This window comes from Cupressus sempervirens, chromosome 7, assembly GCF_028749045.1.
Source record: "Cupressus sempervirens isolate cs-2001-9-10 chromosome 7, ASM2874904v1, whole genome shotgun sequence".
Classification (NCBI taxonomy): Eukaryota; Viridiplantae; Streptophyta; class Pinopsida; order Cupressales; family Cupressaceae; genus Cupressus; species Cupressus sempervirens.
Window position 1 is genome coordinate 359,647,692 of NC_143124.1, and position 11,890 is coordinate 359,659,581.

Consider the following 11,890-nt stretch of genomic DNA (forward strand, 5'->3'; position numbering starts at 1 on the left):
GGACCCCTAGGGACATGTTCTCACAAAATGCATTGGGAGGGGTCATAAGTTATCTTATGACCCCTTTCAACCCATTCAAAGAAACCAAATAGGTCCCTAGGTGTCATAGGACCCTTAGGGATACATGCTGTGACAAAATACATTGAAATTGATCATAGGTTATCATATGACTCCTTTTGACTCATTCGAAAAAATAAAATAGGTTTGTAGTTGGCCTACAACCTTTACGGACATATGTTGTCAGAGAATGCGTCGAAAGGGTCATAGATTATCATATGACACCTTTTGACCCATTCAAAAAAATCAAATACATCCCTAGGGGTTTTAGGACCATTAGAAACATATATTATAATGAAATATGTCCAAGGGGTCATAGGTTATTGTATGAAAATTTTTGACTCATTCAAAAATATTTAAATAGGTCCCTAGGTATCCTAGGACCTGTAGGAACATATGTTTTAATGAAATGCATTAAAATGGGTCATAAGTTATTCTACAATCCATTTCGACCCATTCACACAAATGAAATTGGTCCATAGGGGTCCTAGGACCACTAGGAACATATGTTCTCATGAAATGTGTTGAAAGGGGTCATAGGATATCCTATGATCCCTAGCAATCCATTCAAACAAAAAAAATAGGTCCATAAGAGTCCTAGGACCCCTAGGGATTTATGTTGTGACGAAATGCATCAAAAGGTGTCATAGATTATGCTATGACACCTTTTTACCCATTCAAACAAACCAAATATTTCCCTAGGTGTCCATGGACCCTTAGGGACATATGTTTTCATAGAATGCATCGAAAGGGGTCATAGGTTATCCTATCAAGCCTTTCGACCCATTCAAACAAATGAAATAGGTCCCTAGGGTTCTTAGATCTTTAAGGAAATATGTTGTCATAAAATACGTCGAAAGGGGTGATAGGTTATCCTTTGAACTCTTTTGACCCATTCGAACAAATGAAATAGGTCCCTAGGTGGTTTATAACCCCAAGGGACATATGTTGCACAAAATGTATTGAAAGGGGTCATAGGTTATCTTGTCACCCTTTTTGACCCATTTGAACAAACCAACTAGGTCCCTATGGGTGCTTCCAAGGACCCCAGGGATGTGTTGTCATAAAATGTGTCAAAAAAGAGGGTCATAGGTTTCAACCCATTCGAACAATCCAAATAGGTCCCTAGGGGTCCTTAGATCCATAGGCACATATGTTGTCATAGAATGCGTCAAAAGGGGTCAAAGGTTATCCAATGACCCCGTTTGATCCATTTGAACAAACCAAATAGGTGCCTAGTGGTCCTAGGATACCTAAAGACATATGATGTCACCAATTTCATTGAATAGAGACATAGGTTATCCTATAACACCCTTGGACCCATTTAAACAAATCAAATAGGTCCCTAGGTGTTTGAGGACCCCTAAGAACATATGTTGTCACAACATGCATTGAAAGTGGTCATAGATTATTCTATGAACCCTTTCAGCCCATTTGAACAAACCAAATAGGTCCCTAGGTGTCGTAGGATGCCTACGGACATATTTTACCACAAAATGCATTAAAAGGGGTCATAGGTTATCCTATGACCCCTTTTGACCCTTTCGAACAAATTAAATAGGTCGTTAGGTGTTCTAGGACTCTTAGAAAAATATGTTGACATGAAATGTGTTGAAAGGGGTCCTAGATTATCCTATAACCCCTTTCAAACCATTCAAACAAATCAAATAGGTTCCTAAGGATACTAGGACCCTTAAGCACATATGTTGTCACGAAATGCGTCGAAAGGGTTCATAGGATAACCTATGACTCCTTTCGACCCATTCCAACAAATTGAATAGGTCCATAGGGGTCCTAAGACCCCTAGGGACATATGTTGTAACAAAATTTGTCAAAAGGGTCATAGGTTATCGTAAAACCCCTTTCGAAGTATTTGAACAAAATAAATAGGTCCTTCAGGGTCTTAGAAACCCTAAGGACATATGTTGTCACAAAAGGCATTGAAAGGGATAATAGGTTATCCTATGACCCCTCTCAACCCATTTGAACAAACCAAATAGGTCGCTAGGTGTCCTTAAACCCCTAGGTGCATACGTTTTGAGAAAATGTGTCAGAAGGGGTCTTAGGTTATCCTATGACCCCTTTCAAACCATTTGAACAAGCCAAACAAGGCCCTATGTGTCCTAATATTTCTAGGGACATATATGTTATCATGAAATACATCGAAAGGAACCTATGACGCCTTGTGACCCATTTGAACAAACTAAATAGGTCCCTAGGTGTGCTAGGACCCTTAGGGACATATGTTGTAATAAAATGAGTCGAAATGGGTTATAGGCTATCCTTTGACCCCTTTCAACCCATTCTAACAAACCAAATAGTTTGCTAGGTATCCTAGGACCCCTAGCAACATATGTTGTCACGAAATGTGATGAAAAGGGTGATAAGTTATCCTATGACCCCTTTTGACCCATTTAAATTAAATCAAATAGTTCCTTAAGGGTTTTAGGACCCCTAGGCACATATGTTGTCACAAAATACATCGAAAGGGGTCATAGGTTATCCTATTACATGTTTCGATCCATTTGAATAAACCAATTAGGTTCCTAAGGGTCCTAGGACCCCTAAAGACATATGTTTTCACAAAATGCATCAAAAGGGGTCATAGGTTATCCTATGATCACTTTTGACACACTCAAACAAACCAAATAGGTCGCTAGGTGTCCTAGGACCTCTGAAAAAACATGTTGTCATGAAATGTATCGAAAGGAGTCATGGGTTACCAATGACCCATTTTGACCCATTCAAACAAATGAAATAGGTCCTAGAACCCCTAGGCACATATGTTGTCATGAAATGGGTCAAAATGGGTAATAGGTTATTCTATGACCCTTTTCGACCCAATTAAAGAAATCGAATAGGTCCCTAGGACTCCTAGGGACATATGTTGTAGCAAAATGTGTTGAATGGGGTCATAGGTTATCGTATGAACCCTTTTGAAATGTTCAAACAAACCAAATATGTCTAGGACCCCTAGGGACATATCTTGTGACAAAATACATTGAAAGAGGTCATAGGTTATCCTATGACCCCTTATGACTCATTTGAATAAACCAAATAGGTTGCTAGGTATCCTAGGACCCCTAGGGAAATATGTTATAATTAAATACATTGAAAAGGGTCATAGGTTATCATATGACACTTTTTGACCCATTCAAACAAACCAAATAGTCCCTAGCTATCCTAGGATACCTAAGGACATATGTGTCCTAGGACCCCTAGGCACATATGTTATTAGAGAATGTGTCAAAAGGGGTCATAGGTTAACCTATGGCCCCTTTCAACCTATTCCAAAAAAATCTAGGTCCCTAGGTGTCCTAGGACCCCTAGAAACATATATTGTAACAAAATGCATATGAAGGTGTCATAGGTTATCTTATGACCCCTTTGACCTGATTGAACAAACAAAATAGGTCCCTAGGTATCTTAGGACCCCTAGGGACATATGTTGTCATGAAATGCATCAAAAGGGGTCATATGTTATCCTATGACCCCTTGTTACCAATTTGAATAAACGAAATAGGTCCTTAAGAGTTCTAGGACCCCTAGGGACATATGTTGTAACAAAATGCATTGAAAGGTGTCACAAGTTATCCCATGACCACTTTTGACCCTTCTGAACAAACCAAATAGTTCCTTATGTGTCCTAGGACCCCTAGGGACATATGTTGTCATGAAATGCATTGAAAGGGGTCATATGTTATCCTATGACCCCTTGTGACCCATTTGAACAAACTAAATTGGTCCATAGGGATCCTAGGACCACTAGAGATATATGTTGTCATTAAATGCATTGAAAGGGGTTATACATTATCTAATGAGCTCTTCCAACCCATTCAAACAAACCAAATAGGTCTCGAGGGGTCGTAGGACTCTTGAAGCATATGTTGTAACCAAATTCGTCAAAAATGGTCATAGGATAAACCTATGACCTCTTTTGACCCAATTGAACAAACCAAATAGATCCCTATGTGTCCTAGGACCCCTTAGGACATATGTTGTGAAGAAATGTATTGAAAGGGGTCATAGGTTATTCTATGAACCTTTTCAACCCAATAAAAAAAGCCAAATAGGTCCCTAGGGCTCCTAAGACCTCTAGGGACATATGTTCTCATGAAATGTGTTGATAAGGTTCATAAGTTATCTTATGATCCCTTTCAACCCATTCAAACAAACTAAATAGGTCCCTAGGGGTCCTTGGACCCTTAGGGATATATGTTGTCACAAAATGCATCGAAAGGGGTCAGAGGTTATCATGTGATCCCTTTTGACTCATTTGAACAGACAAAATAGGTCTTTAGTTGTCCTAGGACCCTTAAAGACATATGTTGTCACAAAATGATTCAAAAGGGGTAATAGGTTATCTTATGACCCTTTTTGACCCATTTGAAAAAACCAAATATGTCCCTAGGGGTTTTAAGACCCCTAGAGACATATGTTGTCATGAAATGTGTTGAAAGGGGTAATAGGTAATCCTATGACCCCTTTAAACCCATTTGAAAAAAATTAAATAGGTCTCTAGGTGTCTTAGGACCTGTAGGAACATATGTTGTAACGAAATGCATTGAAAGGGCCATTTTGACCCATTCTGACAAATGAAATAGGTTTATAGGGGTCCTAGGATCACTATGAGCATATGTTCTCATGAAATGCATCAAAATGGGTCATAGGTTATCTTATGAACCCTAGTGACCCATTCGAACAAATGAAATAGGTACGTAGGCATCCTAGGACCCCTAGGGACATATTTTGTCATGAAATGCATCAAAATGTGTTATAGGTTATGCTATGACACCTTTTAACCCATTCACATAGCTGAACTAGGTCCCTAGGTGTCCCAGGTCCCCTAGGGACATATGTTGTCACAAAATACATTAAAAGGGATCATAGGTTATCATATAAACTCTTTCGACCCATTCAAACAAACGAAATAGGTCCCTATGGGTCCTAGGACCCTTATGGAAATAAGTTATGAAAAATATAACGAAAGGTGTGATATGTTATCCTATTAACTCTTTCGACCCATTTCAATAAATGAAATAGGTCCCTAGGTGTTCTATAACCCCTAAGGACATATGTTGTCACAAAATGCATTGAAAGGGGTCATAGGTTATCCTATGACCCTTTTTGACCCATTCGAACATATCAAATAGATCCCTATGGGTCCTTCCTAGGACCCCTTGGGACATTTGTTGTCATAAAATGCCATTTTGATCCATTTGAACAAGCCAAATAGGTCTCTAGGGGTCCTTAGACCCCTAGACACATATGTTGTCACAAAATGCATCGAAAGGGGTCAGAGATTATCCAATGACCCGTTTCAAGCCATTTGAACAAACCAAATAGGTCCCTAGGGGTCCTAAGACACCTAATGACATATGTTGTCATCAAATTCGAAAGAGGGCATAGGTTATCCTATGACACCTTTGGAGCCATTTGAACAAATCAAATAAGTCCCTAGGTGTCCAAGGACCCCAAGGAACATATATTGTCACAACATGCACAGAAAGTAGGCATAGATTATCTTATGAACCCTTTTGACCCATTCAAACAAATCTGTTGCCCCACTTTTCAGCATATACAAGTTTTGCCAAGTGGAAAGTAAACTGAAGTCATGATTTGTCAAGTCGGGTCAATAGGTCTTTCTTCTTTAGGTGCTGAGTTTCTCCATCGGGTTTTCATCTTTTCCCTTCTCCCGTATCACATATGGCCTGGGTTGGTATTTTCTTCATTGTCATGAGTCTTAGGGGTAGTTTAGGGTCATCCTCGATGGAGATTCTCGATTTGTGCTACATCGTTCGTTTTTCCTGCAGCCCATTTAATCTGGAATCATAGAAAATAGCACCGACGAAAAATCAAGTTCTGACTTCTCCTCGGCAGATTTTCACACCCCAAAGGCAAATTTTTGCAAGACTGGTAAACGCTATTGGTAAGCTTCATCGAAGTAAAGTGAATCATGCTAAGAAAAGATCGTTCAAGTGATGTCAAGATTTCATAGCGAGAGCCATTTAAAAACTTGGAAAATGATAAGGATAAATATTGGCGGAAAACTAGAAAAGAGCTTCTCCGTAGTGGACTCCGAAGTCAGTTCTCAATTTTTCGAAGAGATATATGTAAAGGAATTGAGGAAGCCAATGGGCCCCGCCCCTAACTTTCGAAGTCAGCTTTGTGTTTTCTGAAAGTTTAAAATAAAACGAATGGAGCAAAGGAAGTAAACAATTGGCTTTGGCGGGAAAACAAGTTTCCTCTTATTCATTGCGGGTTTTCACATCCAGAAGGTGAAACTCCACAGCAATCTATAAATGCTATCCACAGGCTTAAAGAGGGAAAGAATAAACAGTGTCAAAAAATTCAGAAAGAACTTCTCTTCTGGCAGATTTTGTACCCCAAAGGCAAATCTCCATAAAAGCCAAAATGGAGAAGTAAAGTAACTAAGCAGGCCCCATTTTTCTCGAGCAACTTCTCTTAATATTTCTTGAAGATTAAAATAAAGTACTTAAAGTAGCAAGGTAAAAGTGAAAGCTTAAAAGGAAAATTGGAAATCTGTTTCTCCGCTGCGGGTTTTCTACCCTCAAAGGCCATTTTTCGTATTTCAAAGAGAGTCATTTCTGCCAGCATGGTAAGTATGTGATTTGGTTGCAGATTATTTTGGGCGAATAAATAGAAACAAATTAGTGGATAGATTAGGTTTTTACAAGCAGAATTGACCTAAGCGAATTTTGCCCAAAGAAGTACTCTGTTCTTGTTCTTCCAAAAGATGAATGAAACGGGAAGTAAATAGGTAATTAATGAGAGTTACCATTGAGCCAACGGAAACAGTTTAAAGACAAAGATAAATCCATTGGAACTTTTGTATCCACCAATCCAACAAATTTACCCTTAATTTCGCTCGTGTGGCGCGAGTTATGAAATTCAATGGGAAAATCTAGGTTGTTCTATAAAGAGGGAAGTAACAGATTTTCAAACTCCCGTCTTACTGTTATACTGTTGTACTAAATAGTGCTTTCAAGTAATTGTTAAATTACAGAGTTTGCTCCTCATATCAATTGTAATTGTTCAAGATGTTGCTATCATACATCATAGAAAATGGCAACAAGATTTACGGGTTTTGATATTTTGGGTGGAATTAGGTCGGAGTGGTCGACTTTCACGGATACTTCGCTCCGCTTCTATGATATGCAGGACTTTCAAAGGAGGTTAAGATTAGAGCCAATTCATCCCATAATGAAAAAACTTTGGGGAAGCGGATTAGTTGAAGCAACTGGGTTCCCTGTAGTAGTAAGGCCCCTGTTTGATCCTAATGGATATGCTAGGGATGTGCTCCAGTTTGGGAGCGTGATCAAACATGTAACAACCATGGAAGATTATTGGGCAGATTGTAAGGATGAGCTGGAGAGCCAAGACCGCGCCTTTGCCAGATTTACAATTGATCAAATAAAGACATATGGAATAAATTTAGATGTAGAAGGGCTGGAGGATGATGGTCAGAATATGTACAGTAATGCATATTTGACAAAATTGAGGAATACTCCCGTTAGCTCTGAACTATATGTTGACATAGAAGAAAATTTCGATGTCATGATGGAAAGAATTGTCAAAAGAACTGGGAAGTGGGTTGAATGGACAGCTAAGAAAGGTCGAAGCAAGAGCAAAGCTACTCAAGCTTCTCTAGCTGCAGCTACTCCTACTTCATCTCAAAGTGTCACTCCTAGTGCTACTGCCACGACTGCTCAAGGACCAGCCCAATCTGCGGGAGGAGGTGATCAGCCCCGAGAGAAGCATGTTTCGATAGCCCCAACCTATCAAGGTGGATCGCTACTAGTCATTGGGGCTCAAGTTGAAGCTGAGAAGGGAACAAAAGAGCAAAAAGATGGATTCCCTGCTCCAGTCTCACCTCCACACGTCACTTTACCCCCATCTCCCCAAGCTTCTCCAACTCCATCTCCTCATGTTGCCCCTATCTTATCCCCTCATCATAGCCCTACACCATCTGTAAGTGCTCCCCTTCTAAAGCCCACTGGTTCTCCTATTCAAATAGTAGAGGTCAGAGATAATAAAAGTAGTAGTAGTGAATCTACTGATTTTGATGAAGTTGCAAAGAAAGTCCAAAAAGAAGAGAAAGCTCCTAGTTCATCTCGGCTTCTTTCTCGAGATCCAAAGACCCCCTTTTCTGCAACTACAACAACAACGAATCTAGTGAAGAAGAAGATGTTTAGCATTGAGTCACTTGGAATAGCCTCCAAAGTGATTAGTATAGAATCTTGGCTCAAGGATACTCTAGAAAAGAAGAGAAAAAGGAAAGATGAAGGTGTTCCTTCGAGAGATGTTGTATCCCAAGTGGTTCGCTCAGGATCTGCTATGGTGAAAGCTAAGAAGAAGAAGACTTTGTCAATTCTAGGACAAGATCCAGAAATAGGACATATAACTCTGGAGGTAGCAAAACCAAACAAGGCAGGGTAAATTGAAGATATGACGCCAGAAGACTTCACTCTGCATTTAATTGATCTTGGGGAAGCCAGGCATGATACAAAAGTAGGCCTATGGAAATCGACTAACGAGGTGATGGAGGAACAACTGGAGGATCTCAAATTGTCAAAAATCAGAATGAAAGTAGAGATTGAGGAATTAAAAAGATTCATCAAGAAACTAGTTGTTCCATTGGGAACCATTACTGGTGTGCCTGCTACTAAGAACCCTACTACAGAGGAAGTGCAAGCCATCTCACAACTCCAAAAGGATAGACATTATGGGCAGATCTTAAAAGAATGGATTGAGAAGCTCAGAACAGATGGAGCTATTCTGATTGATTAGATTGGAAATGTTATCCTTCGGTTAGAAATTGAGAAGGATAATATCACTTCTAATCATAACACTTTAGCTGCAGAAAAGGCAAGGTGTGAGGAATGTGTTTCTCTCCTAAATATGGTCATTCAAATGAAGGCAAACGAGGCAATCGAAGCAAATATTTTGAAAAAGGGGACTAAGCCTCTGTTCGAATGGCTTCAGAACATGCAGTTCAAGCATGAAATGATTCGCGAGGTAGAGGAAGGACTCAAAGAAACAAAGGAAAAGGTGAAGAAGATCCAAAATAGAGCATTTGAGCTCATGCAAGGGTTACACACAAATCCACAAAGTAGCGGGCAAGGAAAGGCTCTCATTGGGATAGAGGTAATGAAGGATAACTTCTCTACATACTTGAATAATCTATCTGGGATGATTTCAAGCAGTCAAAACAGAGTGGTAGAATTGCAAACATTCGGTGGATGCGTACATGTGGCTACTGGAGAGTTGACAAGCGAGCTGGGTGCAGTAAAAGAATTGGCTCAAGAGCATTCAAAGTGGCTCTTAAGATTCACCAATGTACATGTACCTAGTCACAAGGAGATGATCCCAATTATAGTGGCTGCCAGAACATATAGGGCAAAAATTGAAAAGGGAAAGAAGTCTAAATGACTTATTCAATACTCCTTTTCTGTTTTCTGATGTAAACGTTATAAATTTTTGTAAATTTTTAAATTCAAAAAACTGGCATCTTGCCATTTGTCATCTGAGAAGATGAACCGATTGATAATCCTATTGTAACGGTCATCTCTCAAATCCTATATGTATGAAATTTAATGATTAATCAAAGGTCGAAAAATTTTTGGTGTGAGATGCTTTTTGCTGCAGAGACAATTGAGAGTACTCAATATCAATTATTTTCTATTCCATAGAATTGTGGAAGTTAGCATTTTTCTTAGATGTTTGGAATTGGAATGAGGAATAAACAAAGTTTTACTTCTCTTGTTCACAATACAGTGAGTGAATGTAATAAGCATTGTTATTGTTCATTCAAAGGGGAAAATTTAGTATAATAAGATTAATAGCAGTAGTTTAGCTTCAAGTTTTCGTAGATTGATATCTGAAGGTATTGTGAATTCATAAGATTGTGAGTACACAAAAAAAATTAGATGCTTAGAACTCAAACTCGCTTGAGTTAGGTCTTGTCTAAGTCTAACTTGGTTATACCTTTGCTGTTCTTGGGTCAAGAACATACCCCAAATTAGATAGGAGGAGCAAATAGAATTCTTTGAATATCATTCATATAGGGAGCTGTACCTAGCAATTCAGAGAAAAGCCGGTAACCATAAAATGGGTTTTCAACTGTTGTGAATAGATATTGTTCATAATCTGAGCATTAAGAGTCATAATTTCATGAAAGATAAAAAGAACAAATTTTTTTACCAACAAAACCAAATAGGTCTCTAGGGGTTGTAAGATGCTTATGGACATATTTTGTCACAAAATGCATCAAATGGGGTCGTAGGTTATTCCATGACCCCTCTCGACCCTTTTGAACAAACAAAATAGGTCACTAGGTGTCCTAGGACCCATAGAAAAATATCTTATCATGAAATCTGTTGCCCTTTCAACCCATTCAAACAAACCAAATAGGTCCTTAGGGGTCCTAGGACCCTTGGGCACCTATGTTGTCATGAAATGCATCAAAAGGGGTCATTGGTTATCCTTTGACCCCTTTCAACACATTCAAACAAACCAAATAGGTCCCTAGGGGTCCTAGGACCCTAGTGACATATGTTGTAACAAAACTCATTGAAAGGGGTCATAGGTTATTATATGAACCCTTTTGACACATTCAAACAAAAGAAATAGGTTCATAAGGGTCCTAGAAACCCTAGGAACATATGTTGTCTAAAAATGCATCAAAAGAGGTCATATGTTACCTTATGACCCCTTTCAACCCATTTGAACAAACCAAATAGGTTGCTAAGTGTCCTAAGGATGTAGTTGTAAAAAAATGTGTCAGAAGGGTCTTAGGTTATCCAATGACCCCTTTGAACCATTTGAATAAACCAAATAGGTCCCTAGGTGTCCTAGGAGCCTTAGGGACATATGTTATTATGAAATGCATCAAAACTGGTCATAGGTTATCCTATGACCCATTGTGATCCATTTGAAGAAACCAAATAGGTCCCTAGGTGTCCTAGGACACCGAGGGATATATGTTGTAACAAAATGTGTCAAAAGGGGTCATGGCCTATACTATGACCCCTTTCAACCCATTCAAACAAAAAAAATGGTTCCCTAGGTGTCTTAGAACCCCTAGAAAAATATGTTGTCATGAAATGTAATGAAAGGGGTGATAAGTTATCCTATGATCCCTTTTGACCAATTCAAACAAGCCAAATAGGTCCTTAGGGGTCCTAGGATTTCTAGGCAAATATGTTGTCACAAAATGCATCAAAAGGGGTGATAGGTTATCCTATGACCCCTTTTGACCCATTTGAATAAACCAAATAGGTCCCTAAGGGTGCTAGGACCCCTCAAGACATATATTGTCACAAAATGCATCAAAAGGGGTCATAGGTTATCCAATGATCCCATTTGATCCATTCAAACAAAACAAATAGGTCCCTAGGTGTCCAAGGACTCTTGACAAAATATGTTGTCACAAATTGTGTTGAAAGGATTCATGGGTCATCCTATGACCCCTTTCAACCCATTCAAAGAAATGAAGTAGGTTCCTATTGGTCCTAGGACCTCTAGGCACATATGTTGTCATGAAATGGGTCAAAATGGGTAATAGGTTATTCTACAACCCCTTTTGTCCCAATCAAACAAATCAAATAGGTCCCTAGGGGTCTTCGGACCCCTAGGGACATATTTTGTAATAGAATGCATCGAATGGGGTCATAGGTTATCATATGAACCATTTTGATGAATTCAAATGAACCAAATAGGTCCCTAGGGGTCCTAAGACCCGTAGGGACATATCTTGTGATGAAATGCATTGATAGAGGTCATATGTTATCCTATGACCCCTTTCAACCAA

General features: G+C 39.1%; 1 pseudogene; it reads right to left on the bottom strand.

Annotated features, from left to right (window-relative positions):
- Positions 1-6,639, bottom strand: part of LOC149546961 (putative auxin efflux carrier component 1d) — a 28,181-nt pseudogene extending 21,542 nt beyond the window's left edge.
- Between the last annotated feature and the right edge of the window lie 5,251 nt (positions 6,640-11,890).